The sequence below is a fragment of the Solanum pennellii genome, chromosome 5 (assembly GCF_001406875.1).
Source record: "Solanum pennellii chromosome 5, SPENNV200".
In the NCBI taxonomy this organism is placed as follows: domain Eukaryota; kingdom Viridiplantae; phylum Streptophyta; class Magnoliopsida; order Solanales; family Solanaceae; genus Solanum; species Solanum pennellii.
The window spans coordinates 37,332,523-37,340,445 of record NC_028641.1 but is presented as its reverse complement, the minus strand read 5'-3'; the positions used below and the strand labels follow the sequence as shown (position 1 = coordinate 37,340,445).

Here is a 7,923-nt window from a genome sequence, read left to right as displayed (position 1 = left end):
AAAACTCTTTTCCGAAAGATTAAGATGTGGTTAGCCAATGTTGGATATGTCAATTTCATTTGACTCGGATTTCTTTCATCAATCCAAGTCAAATGAGGGCAGTTGTTGACACCCAATTTTGGTCCCCCACAATTTAGTTAATTTTCAAGCTTCTTTAATTTCAAACAATTTGAAATAATTATTTACGAATCTTTCAAGACCATTTTCAAGGAAATTGGTGTGTGTGTGTGTGTGTGTGTATATATATATACATATATATATATATATGGATTTATGTATTTACTACTTTGAATAAATATTCATTATTTTTTATTTTTAAATTTTTTTTTTTACTAAAAATAGAGTTTCACTAAGTGCGCATTTTATTTCCTTGAAAGATAATATAGAGTACATAACTACTCTCGTAATTTCAAAATAATTTAAATTGTTATTTAAATGATTATTTTGCATTGTTAAAGTTAAGAAGCATAATAGTTAATTAAATACGTAATTTATTCCGATTTTTTCAATTTAAAATGTGGAAAAAGAACCAGGTCATTCAACAAAGGCCCATTTGGATCAATAGAAACGACCAATTAACTGGACCAATCACCTCATATAAGGACCTTTTCCCCTTTAACTCAAATGCTTTTCTTCTTCTCTCAAACAAAAAGAACAAGCCAGTGAAACCAAGAAATCGACCCGAACTCCAGTCGTCCGAGTCTAGCGAGCAGTAGCACATCGTGATCTTCCTCTCTCCTTATCCGTTCTTAAGCGAATCGTAATCGATTTAGCCAGGTGTTGCTATCTCGTGTGCCTCTCATCCTTAGCTCAAAATCAAGCGGCCCTCATCAATTTTCCCATGGAATTAGTACTACTTCCAGCTCATGCCTTATCCTCTGGAATTTTCAAATTACTCACAGTCCCACATCGACCTTAATCTGTGATTTTCAAATTTTCTCAACCCATATAAATACCCTTCCCATTCACTGTTCAAAAGGATGATTCTCGGAAAGCAAAAAGTACCATAAAGTTTTCTGGGAATTCTTGGTTTCATAGTTTAAAGTTGTTAAAACATTTTACTGTCTCTTCGAGTTGAAGAGGTGGAATCGTCTGCGTCAAATTAGTTGTTTGGTTCGCTGCCCAGAACCATGTAAATTTTTTCTAAGCTTTGCTTGTGTTCAATTCCCAGCTTGTTTTCTATTTACGTGTTCTTGGCTTTGTTTAAACGTTGCTTTGATATTTGAATAGCTAATGATGTTTCTCATGTTCTAACTGTTTTATTGTTATAGTCATAAGTCTTCCTAGCTTCTTTGGTTTCTATTTGTGTTGCTCGTCTGAATTGGTCGTGAAGACTAATGTTCATCTTAGTTCTAGTCCTTGCAATTTTTACTTTAATGATAAGCATCCAATTTCGTGTTTATGCATTTAAGATGTTAAATGTGTTAGTTTGATTTCTGTGTTAAGAACTACTGTTTCAACATGTTCAATCATTTTCTAATATTATCATCTATGGCATGATACTGTAGCTCTCCTCAAGTTTCCTCATAATTGATATGTGTTCTATCTTAAATTTCCTAATAACATGTTTTGGTATGGTTTCGAGTACGGTCCAGTAATTGTCAATTTCCTCAGTGAATCCTTTTAGTTTTGGTTTTAAAGAAAAATTGTGTATTTATTTAGCTTAAAACTAATCTTGTTCTTGAATTATTGCATTTGTAAGCTTGAATCTCTAGAACTTGTGGGCTGTTTAAGTTCGCTTCTCATATCCATTTAAGCTTCAGTTTCTTATTACGTATTTTAGTTTGATTTTCTTCTCATTTAAGTTGGGTAGCCGCTGATTTGTTGTTTTAAGGTGAAATCTTGTTGGTTGTATGAAATTAAGATGCTTCTGTCCAAATGATGAATGTGAAATAATCTTGAGTCTATTTATGTGTTAGGATTAGCTGCTGATTCTCTCTTGTATAGATCATGGTTCGACAATATTTTTTATCTTTAAATTAGTTTGGTTAATAAGCATGAAGGTTGTTAACATGTTCTTGCCTCTTATTGACTTTTATCTGATTCAAATCCTCTTATTAATTCATAGTAGGATTGATTTATAATTTTTTTAATCGCTTTCAATGAAGCTGAGCTTGATTTGAATCTGAGTTTGACTATCCCGTTTAAGTAGTTATTGCATTTATCATAGAATCTTTTGTTTTGATGAGTGAATCGTGAACTGGCGTTGTTAGTTTAGTTTCAAGATATCTTAAACCTTTAAGCATTGCTTTACAACTTCTTTAGATTGTTCTGATTGAAATTTCAGTCAGACACCTCCAAATTTTAGTTTTGTTTACCTTCTTTCCTCGAGTTAATGGTTGATAGGTTTCTTCAACATGTTTAAATTAGCAGTCTCTGTTGTTTTTAATTTAATTCATACTAATGTCAGTTTGCTCCCCCAGCAGTGATACATAATTGTATTTGATTGTTAAACAGAAATTTCAGCAGTGATAAACTTGTCATTAAGAGTTTTAAGCTTAAGAGCCTGTTTGGCTCAGCTTAAAAGCTGGTTAAACTGACTTAAAAGCTGGTTTTTGACTTATTTAGCTGTTTGGCAATACTCAAAATAACTTATTTTAAGTTAAAAAAAACTTATTTTAAGCCAAAAGTTAAAAGCTGGGGTAGGGGTGCTTTTTTTTTTTTTAGCTTATAAGCTGTTTTAAGTTGACCACATTTTTATCTTTTTGCCCTTAATATTTTTATACAATCTCCAAATTACCCACATAACCCTAACATCTCTTTCTTCCATTTTTCCCTTTTCACGTTTGGCGTAGCAACTTCAGCACTTTTATCCAAACGCATAACTGCTTATTTTAAAAATAAGTTTCAGCACTTTCAAAAGTACTTTTTTAAAGCTGCTTTTATTAAGTCCATCCAAACCGGCCCTTAGACTTACAAAGCCTGAAAATAGCACGACAGGAACAAAAAACATTTTGGATCAAAGGGCCTAAAATCAAAGTGGCAAAAGGCATTATTTTCAGCCTTGAAGTGACCATTTATTGGCAGAAAGTTCTTAGTTATCTTATTTATTGTTTATCTTTATTTACTTTGTTATTTTTGTGGCTGTTGATTTTTCTTTTAATTAACTTATATGAATCCTTTGGAGGTTATCGAATGGCTCTTCTATTTCGTTATTTGTTTACTTTAAGTCTTCAAAACTTATTTTTTACTTTGGATAATTTAAGCTTATTAGAATAACTTGAGAACCTTTCATGTTCTTTCATTGTTATTGAAATGCTTTGAATCCATTTTTATAAATTTTAACTAACTATTTAGTTCAAATTTTTAAATAGGATAAAATTGCTAAGTTTCTTAAAAATAAATTAGTTGTCTTTCAATTTCACTTACGACTTTGTATGAATGACTTAAGGATTTTCTATATCCTTTCATAGTTGTTAAACAAGGTTCCTTAATCCATGTTTAGGAGTTTGAATTATTCATATTGGTTCAAAATAAATATGGATAAAAGTTTTAAGTTAAGCAATTTGAACTTCAAGACTAACTTGAGAATTATTCAATATTCTTTCATAGTTAGTATTTAGCTTTCAAATCCACGCTTAAGTTATTGTGTTGATTTTTCAACTCTAAAACTTGACTTCGGATAAAATGTGAAGTTAAAATTATTATTTTGACAGTCTAGCATGACTTATTTCATACTTGGAATAAGATGAGTGTATAAGTGTCAAAAGAATTTAGTTGTTTTAAACAAGATTTTTTACAAGTAATCTTAAGTTTTCTTCAGAAAAATAAGCCAAACTTTTGAATCCGTCGATAAACCGCGTGTTTGCGGATTTTCTAAGATGCCTAAATTCTTCCTTAGAAAATTAATTGAACCCTTACCCGACTCTAGTTTATTAAAGGTTTTATTTAAAACGTTTTCTTACAGAAACTCCTTTTTAATTGGTTTTCTTGATTTTTCTTAAAAAATCAAGTGGCGACTTCCCAAAATTACTTATTTTTTCAAAAAACTTAACAAAATTTGCCAAAGTTACGAAATCGGCTTCAAACCTTTTAGTTTTCGAAATCGGATCGTAACCGTTATAACTATTGATGTATAAATAGAGGCTTGAGTGTATGTCAAATATTTAGCTTGACCAACACTTTGTTATATACGTACATTTTAGTAGCATTATTTAATTTTAATAGGGAAAAGGGTCTGATATACCCCTCAACTTTGTCATTTGGAGCTGATATACCCCTCCTTATAAAAGTGCCTCATATATGCCCTTACCGTTATACAAAAGGCTCACATGTACCCCTACCGTTACAAAATGGCTCACATATGCCCTTCATTTAACGGAAGTTAAAAAATTAGTTTTAAATTTATATTTGTCACTTCTAATTTTTTTTAAAAAATTATTTAGGCGTATATATGATTCTTCTATCAAAGTTCAAGGTATATTTTAATTTTTTTCATACATAAATTATTTTTTGACTTCTTTTATTATAATTATTTGAGTTTCTTATTCTTATTTTTTTTTTCTTTCATTCCTTAGTTTAAAGAAAAAAAATTTAAATTATTTTTTTCTGTGTATTGTAATTTAATTTCGTATTCGAAGAAAAAATTTGGTCATCTACAATAAGTTTTACAAGAATATTAGTGAAACATAAATAAATTTGATTATCAAAATAATAATTATAAATTAGTCATTGAAATAAAAAAAAGTCAAAAAAAATATGTTTGACGAGGATTAAATTTACTCATATGGGATTATATTTTTTAGAAAAAAATAATAAAAATTTAGATTAAAATTATTTTTTTTTCATTTCCGTTAGAGGAAAAGGGTATATGTGAGCCATTTGTCTACAAGAAGGGGTATATATGAGCCACTTTTATAACGAGGGGTATATCAGTTCTAAATGACAAAGTTGAGGGGTATATCAGACCCTTTTCCCATTTTAATATATGAACATTACCTTTTGTGAAAATATTTCATTTAATTAAGTTTCTACCTTTTCTTAGTAGAATTGTAGTCTTTTCAATTTTTTTCTGCCGCATACATATCATATAGTTATTGTCTAATGAAAGTATCTAGTACCTTTATTAATTATAAAAATTAATTGATGAATAAAATTTAAAGTGTTATTTTTATATATATAGATATCAAGGTGTATATCTTGTGACATAACATTTTCGTAGAATTAATATGAGCATAACATAATAGGAATTTCATAATTAAAAAATTGCATACTCAATAAAAATATAAAAAAGAAAAAAACATATGGAACAATACATAGTTGTAACATCTCGCAAAATCGGAATAGCTAGGTAGAAGCTTAGAAGCTAAAATAATCATTTTTGGGAAAGAACGAAAAAAATCTGGAAAAGTTGTCTAAGTTAGGAAAGTGAATTTTGGTCATTTTCAAACATCCATAACTTCCAACTCAGGATGAGTTAGAGGTACTTTTAGATATGGGTGGAAAGATATTTGCAACACCACTGAGGTTGCGCAATTTTGATATCGTATGAGTGAGTTATGTCTTTCGGAAGTTGGACCGTTGGATTAAGGAAGGTCCAAATCCGGATTATGGAAGGGTAAACAAGTCTTTTTCTTGATTAAATTGCCTATTTTATATTTAGAAATTTATTGGGGTAAAACAAGACTTTTTCAGTTTAGGAAAAAAATAGAATTTACGCTAGGGCTTAGAGAAGAGAGAAATCAAGAAAACGCTAGGAACGTTCAAGATTTGCAAGTGATATTCATCGGGGGTGACCCCTTCAAGGTATGTGAGATCACATAGCATTGGTTTTAGTTCACCCACGCACAATCATGCTTCAATTCAACAAATTTATATCTTTGAATGTTAAGAAATTGAATTCTTGAAGAACATTATTGAAAATTTCGTCGAGTTTTTAATGGTTGTGTTGAAAAAGTTTCTTGATGATTTCTTTCATGTTTTCGGGTGTATTTTTAAGTTAAATCTAGTGTATGTTGAGGGTACTAATGATCCTAAGCGTTTGAGGAAAGAACCATGAAAGTTTAGAGAGTTTAGAGATGAAAACGAAGGAGAAAAGTTGGAGGTTTTCTGGGCAAGGCTTAGGGCACCGTGCCTGCCAGAGTGCCACAAAAGTTCTTCTAAATTTTGGCCTTTGGTACGTTGGGGCAGCCAGAGCGCCAGAGGAACCTCTTTGAGATTAGAGGGTTGGCTCCCCGCGCCTCTCAGAGCGCTAGGACGCCAGTTCTCTCCATTCTTCCCCCACCTTTTCGTACTAGTTCCTAAGTGATGTACCTACGTTTTCTAGTCGATTCTAACACTCTAAGATACATCTACACGTCATGAAATCATCCATAAACATGAGTTCGTGTTGATAATCCAATTCAAGGAAATTTAATATCAAAGTCATGGAAGTTAAGAGACAAGTCTAGACGTTAAAAAGCAAGTCAAAGCAAAGCTTATTAAAGTTTTCAAGAGTCTTTAACAAACGTTCTAACTTAGTTTTAAGGCTCAAGCTTCAAGTAAAGCTAAAAGTAAAGAGTTGAGTTCATTTATCAAAAGTTACAAGGAAACTAAGTATTCCCTAAGAGTTTACAAATGTTTTCACATTTGAACAAGAAAAGGGAACATTGATTCCAAGAGAGCTTATAAGCTAAGTTTTGAGTAATTATCTAAAATCAAAAAAAAGTTTTTTAAAAAATATATGAGCTAAGTATATTTTGGGAGCAATATTGAGCACCAACATGGGGATATGAGTTCATATTAACTCATGTCTCCATAAACCCTGTAGCTATCATGAGTATTAATAGGTCATACTTTTTAGATTATGACATAAGTTAAGCTAATGGATTCACTAAATTAAGTAGTGATATATGATGGCAAAGTATAGGACAGTCTGGTAACATGATGGTAAAAATGTTGTATCACCACTGATGCTCTTAGTGGTGGTTGTCAGTTAGAAAAACTCCCACATTAGTAATTGCATGCTCCTCAAGGGGTTCTGCTTAGTATTAATTGGGGCATGAGACTTTATTCATTCATTGCACAAGTAGACTTTGAGAGGGAGCATGGTATGTTTTTACGATATTATGGTTATGAGTTGACATCATGCTTCAAACACTTTTCCATTTTCTTTATATTGCACTTATCTTTAAATAGCTTTGTATTGAAATGAGTTCCATTGAGTATCCATGAGTTGAAAAGAGTCAAGGTAAGTGTTTCTTTCATAGTCTCTTTCAAGCCTAAGTTGTTTTAGCAATCCAACTCGCATACTCTTACTTTGAATATAATGATCTCAGTTGACCTGCATCGTATTATGATGAAGACGCGGGGTAATGAGGATCGGCACCCCAGCGCATCGTTGATCCAGTTGAGCACTCTAGACTGTTGGAGAGACTCCTTGCATTCCGGAGGACCTCTTTTTATTGCTTTAATTTATTTTCATTATTTAATTTATTAGGATGATCGAGGGTACTTTCCCAACATCCATCTTAAATTTTAGAATTTTCACATATAGTTAGTCAAATGTTAGTTCATTCGTCATTATCTTGTTTTTGCCTTATGTCTAGATTTGAGTTGCCATTTTGTCTAAGTTAAATATTTATTTTTAAAACATTATGAGTTTAGTTCGAGTCAGTTAAGTTTTTTAGCATTTGAAATCTTTTCTTAATGCTTTATTCTTCCGCTGAGTTGAGTAAGCCACATCAAGGGTTCGCTCAAGGTCAGCAATGGTCTTCGAGTGTCAGTCTCGCCCAAGGTGTAGTCAATGAAGAAAAAAAGAGAAAAATATTTGTTCATGTCACATTCACCATAGTGTTCCATTTTATTGAAATATCTTCCCACCAACACGTTACATTCTCCGTTCATTTTTACTTACATATGTATTAAAAATAATTTAATTATTATCATGCTTATATTATCATATTATAAGTAAAAGTGTAAATCTATTTTTGAAATAGTGGTATA

The 7,923-nt window shown here is 31.2% G+C and overlaps 1 long non-coding RNA gene across 1 annotated transcript; it reads left to right on the top strand.

Moving 5' to 3' along the window:
• Positions 1-590: 590 nt before the first annotated feature.
• Positions 591-7,593, top strand: LOC114077343. Its single transcript, XR_003578601.1, has 2 exons — positions 591-1,132; positions 7,257-7,593. It is a non-coding gene; the product is annotated as an uncharacterized LOC114077343 (long non-coding RNA).
• Positions 7,594-7,923: the final 330 nt, after the last annotated feature.